General features: G+C 52.4%; 1 pseudogene; it reads left to right on the plus strand.

Annotated features, from left to right (window-relative positions):
* Positions 1–472: 472 nt before the first annotated feature.
* LOC149343660 (uncharacterized) lies at positions 473–8418 on the plus strand (annotated as a pseudogene).
* The last annotated feature ends 1914 nt before the right edge of the window (positions 8419–10332 follow it).

Raw genomic sequence — 10332 nt, forward strand, 5'->3', positions numbered from 1 at the left:
TTCATTTCCCAGCCAGGGATCTGGGGAATCCGAACACTATTTAACTCGGCTGTGAGTATGGCCGAGAGAAGCCTGCTAGCTCCAGTCGACTACGGTTGACGAAGACGTTCCCTTCCACTGAGAGTCATTCTAGTCCCCCTTTATAAATAATGTAAATAAGTGTATAAAGTTTTTCATTACCTTCCTCTAAACCCAGTCTCCCATCCTCCTCGTCCCATCTCCGGTCTCCGGCCATGCTACCCGGGTCGCAACAACTGGTTGGCAGCGGTGGGATCGTCTGCGTGGTGTCCGTGCTCCGGTTTTGGTGAGTGTATTGCCTTCTCTCCTTGAGTATTGCCAGGCTTAGCATTTGTGCTGCTCTTCCTGGTAATGTAAGTTAGTTGTAGTAGCCTGTTCGGACTTGAACCTTGCTTTGCACCAACACCCTTGAGAGGCTTGCGATCACATTATTAACGAGCACTTAAGGGCAGTCATGGACAGGCGAAAGCTGCGTAAGATGGAACTCACCTCCTTATCGGGGAAATTAGGGATTGATTGTGGGAAAACTATGAAGAAATTCCAGGTTGTCAGTGCGATAGACGACCTCGGTTTTGAGGATGAGGAGATAGTGGAGCACTGGGAGGAAATCAAAAGAAGAGAGGAATTGGAGGAACAAAAAAGAAAGAGGAGTTAGAGGAACGAAAAAGAAAAGAGGAGTTAGAGGAAGGAAAATGAAAAGAGGAGTTAGAAGAACGGAAAAGAAAAGAGGAATTGGAATTGCAGGAACGAAGAAGAAAAGAGGAATTGGAATTAGCGGAACAAAAGAGGAAAGATGAGGTGGAGCTAGAAAAGAAGCGACTAGAGGTGAAGCTAGCTGAAGCTCAATCAAAAGCAGGCACGACCTCTGTGGTGAGCAGTCAGTCATCAAAGCCGCCCAAAATTAACGACCTGATGTCACCTTTTAAAATGGGCGAGGATATCGGGCTGTTCATTGTGAACTTTGAGCGCACGTGCGAAAGGCATAACTTTCTTCGCACAACTTAGCCTCAGCACCTTTTGACGGTTCTGCCATGTGGGGCTGTCGACGTGCTTGCTCGGCTGACAAAGGCGCAGGCGGATGATTATGATAAAGTGAAGGCCACTTTGCTAAAAAGGTACCGCCTGTCAGCCGATGCCTTCCGTCGACGGTTGAGAACCACGGGGAAGCAGCCCTCTGAGTCATTTCCTGATTTTGCATACTCTCTTAAGGCAAATCTGATCGAATGGCTCAAGGCCGCGGAGGTTTATGAGGACCGTGACAAAGGTGTAGAAGAGATCTGTTTAGAACAGTTTTACAACTGTCTAAATGAGGAAAGGCGGCTCTGGGAGCAAGATAGGCCCGAAAAGAAAGGCTTAGAGCGCGCCGCCGAGCTCGCAGAAGAGTTCCAGGTGAGGCGCGAGACAGCGCTGTGTTGTCCTTTTCCTCCTTTCCTCTGCTCTCTTTTTTGGCCTTCGGCCTTGCGCTGTTTCAATCATATCATGTACAACCAACTCGCCCATCAGCTCGTGCTTTCAAGGAAAAGAAAGCTTGCGGGCAGTAACAAAGCCCTACAGGGAGTTCGAGAGGCGCCCATTGTGGAATGAGAATAAAGCGGCCCCACCGAGGGTAGAGAAAGGGGCAAGTGAGGAGGACCGCGAAAAATATTCCGTCGTTAGAAATGACGCGGACAAAGAAAAAAAGAGAAGGATCGTGCTAAAGCCTTCGAGGCGAGGAGACCGGCAGTATGTTTCCACTGTAACGAGCCAGGGCATATAGCGAGTGGCTGTCGAAGGACTAAGCTGGTTTTTTCGCTCACTACTCTCGAAGAGGAAAATGTGCGCCTACTAGATCCGTACATTCGTGAAATGACCGTGAATGGGCGACGATGTCGCGTCCTGCGCGACTCCGCCGCCACAATGGATGTAATGCACCCTTCGCTCGTTTCACCGAAAGATTTCACTGGGGAAAGCGCGTGGATCCGGCAGGTGGCCCAGGAGGAGAGTGTCTGCCTTCCGGTCGCGCGCGTCACCATTGAAGGCCCGTTTGGGGTGCTGCATACCGAAGCGGCGGTGTCACCAACCTTGCCGGAGCAGTGCCCCTACCTATTTTCAAACCACTCGGAAGACGAGCTATAGAGAAGAGGGGCTTGAGCTACAACGAAACTCATAACAAAGGCACTAGCGATGATTTGTTTGAACTAGCTGGCAACAAAGAAACGTGTCACAGGGCAATATCGAACCCTCAGAGCCATGCCGATTTGAAAGGGAAGGACGAGGCAAAGGCAGCTCAAGGTCAGATAGACTGCGAAAAATCTCATCTGAATATAGCTGGTGAGACACCCGAGAAAGGTCCTTTGAAGGTAGATGACGACAGAGTCGCAGCAGCCAGCTACAGAACGCCAGACAGTAAAGCACCGAGCTTAGACAAAATCACTGAGGCGTGCGAATTTTCAGAGAGGTCGTTACCTAGCATTGACTGTAGGGCTCAGGTGGTTTTGCTATGCGAGGAAATTTCCGCACGCGACGAGCCTCCGGGAATTACTGTGTTGGCTTTTGACGCTGCGGCGAGGGCCGGCACCTTAACACGTGACGGCACTGCCATACCAGAAAGCAGTCGCGCACTGAAAGCGACAGGTGAAAGATCGATTGTAAGCGAGGAATGCGCATCAGCGCTGCATGAAAACAAAGGTCATCTCAAGAATGAGGGAACGAGCGCCGCACGCGACCGAACACCACACCAAGAGCAGCTCAGTGTAAGCAATATCGCAGCGGCTAGGTACAGACCGCAGGAGAGCGAACCATCGTGTTCAGCGGATATCACGGGAGCAAGCTGTTGTTCAGATGAGCCGTCGCCTGACACTCTGAGCAAAGCGCAAGTGGCTTTGCTGCGCGGGAAAAATGGCGGAAACGATGAGCCCTTGAGAATTGATGGCTCGACTAAGGCGAGAGCCGGCAGCTTAGCATTTGTTTTCAACACGAGAAATGTTGACAGAAAAAGAAAGTCAACCAGAGAAATTTCGGGAAAACGGCTACGCGTGAAGGCATGTGACGCGGGCGGCGTGCTGGGGAGAAGGGTGCAAGGTCCCCGCACAAAAGAGCGCCACAGAAGACCCGCGAGTCGAAGGGGGACGCAACATGCCGGGCGTGGGCCCCTTGCTCTATTGTTGGACCGCAGCAAGGGTTGTCATGAGACATTTGACACTTGCTGCCTGCTGAAGAAAGAAGCGCGCGGCCGCCAGACAAAAGGGCGCCGTAGAGCGCGCGCGGGTCAGACAGAGACGAGACATGCAGGGAACCGAGAGAGGGGGAAGCGCCCCTCTCGTGTAACGCTTTTTCAGCGCTGCCCGGGCTTTGCATGCCAGTCGAAAAGAGACGGAACTAATCAGCCCCGCAGCTTTTTGGAAACCTTAGCTGGTAGAACGGCCGCCGACCGCGCCGGACGCGGCTGAAGTAGGGATGTTCCAGGAATACATACGTCTTGTATTTACTTTTGTTTTTTTTATTCATGTACGGTATAAAAACGTAAACGAAGTTTTGAGATTTTATGCCTGTGTGGGATTTTGTACTTCGTGTTTTTTGGCCGTAATGATGTAGCTTGAATACGCTTGTTAATTCTCTGCGTAAAAGAGGTTTTTTTTTGGTATGACAGCATTGGAGGTTTTGGAATGGATGGTTGCAGTGTGCGGGTTTGTGTGTTATGTATAGATTAGCGCTTGAGTTTACGTAAGCAGTAGTGGAGCTCTACTATCTTCTCGTCGGATCTATCGGGGCCGTTGGTCTGTCAATCGCAACGGTAGCTCTAATTTCTCCAGAACAAAGCCTGTTTCAAAATTGAAAAATGCGGTGGCATTAAATCGCCCGCAAAGGTCCCGTCGCAGCTCACCCAACCAGACCGCCTGAGGGGGGGGGGGGGGGCAAAAACGGGAGTTAATCGAGCAGCGCAGCTTGAGGCCTTGTTCTTTGTTTTGCCTGGCACGACTCGGGAGAAGGGTGGTGCTCTTGCCTTTGCCGGGGTGGGGGCATTGTGCAGATGTGACCACTAATGCTCTACCTGAGACCCTTGGCCTGCAGACACCGACCCTTGGATCACCCAGGAAACAGAGGACCTGCCTGGCTGATGCGGCCTCTTCAGAGGACAGCGAGGAGCTGTAGCCCCTTTCGAGGCCTCTAGCTGGCGGCGGACGAGCTGTCGTGACCGTACTTCTGGCCACGTGGGCCCGATCAAGCAGCTACCGTGAACAGTCGACAAGGCCGACGACCTCGCGACGGCGGTGGTGCAGTGGGGTGCTTGGAATGCCCCCGCCTCCGAGCCTAAGTGGATTAGTACAGCGGAGTGCAGGTGACCGTGGCAGCAGCGACGAAGGCAGGAGATGCGCAGGAGGTATTGTCAGCGCAACCACAGCGGAAGCGGAGGCGACGTGGCGGCGCCAGTCACGCTGGCTGTTAATTGAAGACTTCTGTGTCCCCGACTCGTGTTCTGGACACCCGGCGGGGAAGCAAGTTCATTCAACCGCTGGAACTCTGCGGGAGATTCCTTTCCAGCCGGGCTGGATTAGTCAGCATCTCCCCCTTCCCATCGACCCAGCTGCGAGAGAGTGGAACAGCCCTGCCATGGGTGGTAACACCAGCGTCTACTTCGGTCCATCCGATTGGGCAGTGCTCTTCGATCTTTATTCCCCAGCCAGGGATCTGGGGAATCCGAACACTATTTTAACTCGGCTATCAGTGTGGCCGAAAGAAGCCTGCTAGCTCCAGTCGACTACGGTTGACGAAGACGTTCTCTTCCACTGAGAGTCATTATCAATCCCCCTTTGTAAATAATGTAAATAAGTGTATAAAATTTTTCGTTACCTTCCTCTAAATCCAGTCTCCCATCCTCTTCGTCCCATCACCGGTGTCCGGCCATGCTACCCTTGTCGCAACAAGGTCGTGCAGCGGAGGTCACGCCGACAGCGTGCACGTAGTCTTCCGCGGCATTCTGAAGGTGGCGTGCAGGTCTCCGCTGGGACGATTCGCATGGCCCGCGGACTACGTGTCCGCAGGCCCGCGAAGAGGAGGGCGGGTTGGAACCTACAGGCCAGGATCCTGCAGTAGTCGCCAGGGTCACGGCAGCCGGTGGTGGCTGCTGTCTGGTCTCGCCACGGCTGCCCCGGAAGGATGCGGCGAACAGGATACAGGCCGCTCCGTCGCAGCAGGCAGCAGCGAGACGATGTGCAATGGATCTGCAAAATTTCTGAAACACACTCCGCATGCCTTTAACGTAGGTCACGGGAGGGGAAACGGCGTACACAAGGGCCTCGTGGCTCAATGCTCAACTCGCTAGCAAAACGTGTCGGGCGGCTGTGCAACGCAAAGTTCGAGTGAACAAATCCCTTTCTTGAGTTGAACGAGACTGCTCAGTTCATGCGAGGTTAAAAAAAAACGGATGGGGCAGCAAAGTGCGCCCCCTCTCAACACCACGGTCCGGTGGTCGTGTCACTTTTGACATGATGCAGGCAGCTCTGAAAAGCCTTAGGCCTCACTGCCATTGTGAAACCGACCCTCAACAAAAGAAAGACCCGAAACGGGATTCGTGCGCGCAGCCGCGAGGAAACATCAGCTTTGTGGGGTGGCCCTACCCCGCTCACTGCACGAAGCAGCTTCGGAGCGGCCGGCGCCCACCGTAGCGGACGGTGTCGGAGCGCCCGTTGCCGAGCTGCAATACCAGCAATCTCGTAGCAGCGCCCGTGGCCCCATGTCACCCGGATCTCAGAGCCGCGACTCCCAGAGTCGAAAAAGAGACGGCGAGAAAATATATACAGAAAACTCGAACCACCCACGCGGCTTCCGTACTCACTCGCTTCGGGCTCGGCAACTCCGCGGGCGCTAGACCTCGCGCTCCCTCGATGCGTACCAAGTGGTCTCGTGCTGAAGAAACTCCTGAGAAAACTACAAAAAACATGCTGAGCATGTCGAAAAGTTCACACATGATTCAGCGCAATACACCTCGCACTCAAGAAAGGATGCCGCAGGTCCTAGCGATACAAATTCGCATTAGGCCTAGCACTTGTCAAATCCGGACAAAGAGCGTTCCTCGAGCCGGACGGACAGTCGTCCAATGTTCCAAGAGCAGGCCCCACGTTGGGCGCCAGATGTGTGGTTTTATTAGGGGAGATGAACACGTCCTCCCCGCTTAACCGCTGATGACACAGTTCAAAGCCGCGCGGACCCCACCCCGCGATCGCGAGCGCTGCCGAGCGCACGGCGACCACGGCGGACCTTGCTCTGCGGGAATAAAGGAACGACTGTCGCGAATCGGGGTGACGCGTCCCCGACTGTTGGATGGGTACGCTTTCGCGTGCAGGTTCGAAGAAAAGGACAAAGAAATCAAACAAAACAAAACGAAGCCGTGTTTATATTTTAAAGGAAAGGGAGCCAATAGACGAAGCGAAAACACTAAGGAAAACACACACTAGGCACGCGTAAAACACAACAGATAAAAAGGAGAGTGTTCACCCGCTACAAAGCGTCGCTGGTGGTCTGGAAATGCCTTGCAGGTAGCACAGACGCGGGTTGGCCATTTGCGATGCGTCGCTGGCGTTGCGTTCAGGGAGGCGTTGGTAGAGAGCCAGGAGATGAGGAACGTGTTATGTTTGGTTATTGTCGGAGAGACTGACGACACGGACCAGCCCAGTTGTGAACAGAAAGGAACTGAGGTTTATTCAAGATTTCAGCTTGGTAGCTGTTACATAGGTGGCGCTGCCTGTGGAGCCTTGTTAGGACGAGGTGGCCACGTAGAGATGGCGCCACAGGATGCGAAGCCGAGTTGTTGTTCTGGGTATACATAACACGCCCTTCTTTAACGAAAATTGAGAAGGTTGCACACAGAATATCCTGGTTATCTGAGGTCACTGATTGTGCTTGGATAACGTGCAGGAGGCTTGATCCTTCTTCCTGATCGAGTAGTATGAGGTGGGCGAGGAGGTACCTGAAGTGGTTGGGGAGGAAGGACCGGATATTCAGGATTCTGTTGAGGAGTGCTTGAATCGATTACCTCGTAGTCTTCTGGCGAAGTTTGGGCAGTAGGAGGTTCCGCCGTCGAGGTCGCAGGTGGATTCGATTTCTTACAAAGACGCCTCTGGTGTCTGTTTTCACAGTGTACCTTCTAGGCTCTGGGCCCACATTTACCACGGTAGCTTTTTCCCAGTTGCGGCTATTTCGGAGCCATACGGGTTGGCCAGGAACAAGCGGGGGAAGGTTTCTTGTGTGCAGGTCAGCATGCTTGTGTTGTTGTTTCTGCCTTCCCTGCAGAAGATTCTGGTGAGCCTCAGTTGGAAAGCTTGGTTTCAAGACACTTGGTAGTGTTGGTAGGAATGTGCGAAGCTTTCTACCCATCAGGAGCTCAGCCGGTGATTTTGCTCCTGGTATTGGTGTGGAGCGGTAGTTGAGGAGCACTACTGCTAGGTCTTTGCCTTCCTCGGCTGCTTTAGTCATCATTGCCTTGATGGTCTGTATCGTTCTTTCCGCTTGGCCATTGCTACGAGGGTACAAGTGAGAAGACGGCTGGTGTGTCACGTCCCAATCACGGAAGAACTTTCTGAGCTCGTCGCTGTCGAAGGGTGGTCCCTGATCAGATACGATTGTCGTTGGAATGCCAAACCTGGCAAATGTTTCCTTCAGTATCTGTATCAGCGAACTTGCTGTGGTGGTCCTCATCTGCCGGACCTCTGCATACTTGGAAAAATAATCGACAATCAGCAGGTATGTATTTCCCTGCAGATGGAAGAAGTCCATGGCGAGTTGTTGCCAAGGTTGATCTGGAAGGGCTCGGTCCCATAGAGGCTGGTGTGGATTGCCAATTTGATGTGATTGACATATGTAGCAGCTCTGGACCAAAGTCTCGATGTCTTGGTTTAGAGTTGGCCAATACACACTCTGGCTTGCCAAACCCTTGCACGCAACGATTCCGCGGTGTGCTTGGTGGAGCGTGCGAAGCACATTTGCCTGGCATGCGGCTAGTATAACCAAGCGTTGGCCGTAGCACATGAAGCCTTCCGTTGTGTAGAGCTCGCTTCTCACATGGTAGAATGGTTTGACTTGGTTGTCTACCTGTGCGAGTTTTTGAGGCCACCCTTCTTTGATGTATTTGGTTACTGTTTGAAGAGTCGAATCTCGTGATGTCTCCTCAGTGATCTCGCGAAGTCTGCCAAGAGTTGCTCGAAGCAAACTTGAAACGTCAAGTCCGGGGTCGTAATCTGCTGTTTCCATTCTTGTTGACCCATCGGGAGCTCTTGGCAAGGCATCTGCAACTGCTAGTTGTTTTTCCGGAACGTAAGCCAGAGTCACGGTGTACCGCTGGAGGCGCAGTAGTAGCCTTTGAAGTCGGGGTGACATTTTGTTCAGGTCCTTATTCTGCAGGCCAATCAGAGGTTTGTGATCTGACTGTATGGTCACTTCTCGTGCGAACGTGTAGTAATGAAATCTTTCACACGCAAACGCGACGGCTAGCAGTTCTTTCTCGATTTGCGCATACTGCTGCTGGGTGCCTGTGAGAGCTGCTGAAGCGTAGGCCACGGGTCTGCCTTCTTGCAGTAAGACATCCGATTCCGTAGGAGCTAGCGTCCGTAGAAATTGTCACGGGCTTTGATGGATCAAAAGAGCGAACCACGGGTGCCGTAATCAACCTTGACTTCACGAGCTTGACGATGTCGGTATGTTGTTGCGTCCAGTGCCAGTGAACATCCGTCTTCAGTAGTTCACGAAGAGGGCTTGTGAGTTCCGAAAAGTTGGCAATAAATTTGGTCAAGTAGGTAACCATTCCAAAAAATCTCTGTAGTTCTTGCTTGTCTGTTGGCAGTGGCACAGATTCAACGGCTGTCACTTTTGCTGGATCTGGAGCAATCCCATGGGATGATAGTTGGTGTCCAAGGTATGTAATGGGCGTCAAAGCCAGCTGGAGCTTTTCCTTGTTAAGTTTTAGGTTGTTGGCTCTGGCGATGGTCAGCACCTGTCTCAGGTCGGCCGCATGTTCTTCAAGGTTTCTTGATGCCACAAGGATGTCGTTAAAATAGGGCTTGACAGTTAGTTCCAGCTCAAACACCCTGTCTATGGCTTGTTGGAAAAGTTCAGGAGCTGTTGCAAGGCCGAATGGAACCCGAAGGAAACGATAGCGTCCCCAGGGCGTCGTGAAAGTGCACAAGCGCGAGCTTGGCTCGTCTAGGACCAGCTGGTAGAATGCACTTTTAGCATCGAGAACAGAAAAAATCTTTGCACCGTTCAGCGTTGCGAACCACTCTTCAGGTACTGGAACCTGATAGTGCTGTCTTTTCACAGCTGCGTTCAGGTTGCGAGGGTCCAAACACAGCCTTACGTTGCCATCTTTTTTGTGAATAATGACAACTGGGTGAACCCACTCCGATGGCTCTGTCACCTTCATTATGATGCCGTTTTCTTCCATGCGTTGCAGCTCGGCCTTCACTTTGTGCTCTATTGCGCAGGGTACTTGGCGTGGAGCTGACACCGTAGGAATCACTCCTTCTTTTAGTTGTAAGGAGTACACCCCAGGCAATTTCCCAATGCCTTCAAATACATCAGAAAAGTCGTCGAGCACGTTCCTTATGGTCTGGGTTGCTGTGCATGCCGCTACAGTTGTTCGCTGCGGCTGTACTCTTTTGATGAGCTGCAATGCCTTGCATGCGTCGGCGCCTAAGATTGGCTTTAGCGGCTGGTTGACGACGAGGAAATTCAAGATGCAGGAGTTTTCGCCCGCTGAGCATTGCAGTTGGCATTCAGCATATATAGGAAGTTCCTGCCCGCTGTACGTCGTCACTCGTGCATGCGTCGGCTTCATGTCTGGTTGCATACGCCAGTTTCTGATTTGATGCATGGACGTGATGTTTACGTCGGAGCCAGTGTCTAACTTGAACCCGATGCTGTGACCATTCACGCAGACTGTTTCGAACCATTCTGAGGCACTGTTTACGTTGAGGAGGTCGAGGCTCTCGAGGAAGAATTCTTGTTGCTGATCCTGCTGCTGAGGACCTTCAAGGAGCCCGATTCGCTGACTTGAGGAGTTGCTGCCTCGTTGGCGTTGTTTACACATGCTCGAAAAATGCCCGAATTTGCCGCAGGTGTAACAGTTGTGACCGTAAGCGGGCCAGGCTCGCGGCTTGACAATGCCTTGATATGTGGCGATCCCACTGATATTTATAGCATTGAGTTTCTGCTCCGACGTATTCAGTTACAGGGTAACTACAGAATCCAAGCGTTACTCGTTTTGGTAGCGGCGCATCTTTTGCGAATTCCAATATAACTGTGCGACGGCGTACCTCTTTGATCTTTCCACCATCCTCAGGA

Source organism: Amblyomma mixtum, chromosome 5, assembly GCF_055824585.1.
Source record: "Amblyomma mixtum isolate Tamu chromosome 5, ASM5582458v1, whole genome shotgun sequence".
Taxonomy (NCBI): Eukaryota; Metazoa; Arthropoda; class Arachnida; order Ixodida; family Ixodidae; genus Amblyomma; species Amblyomma mixtum.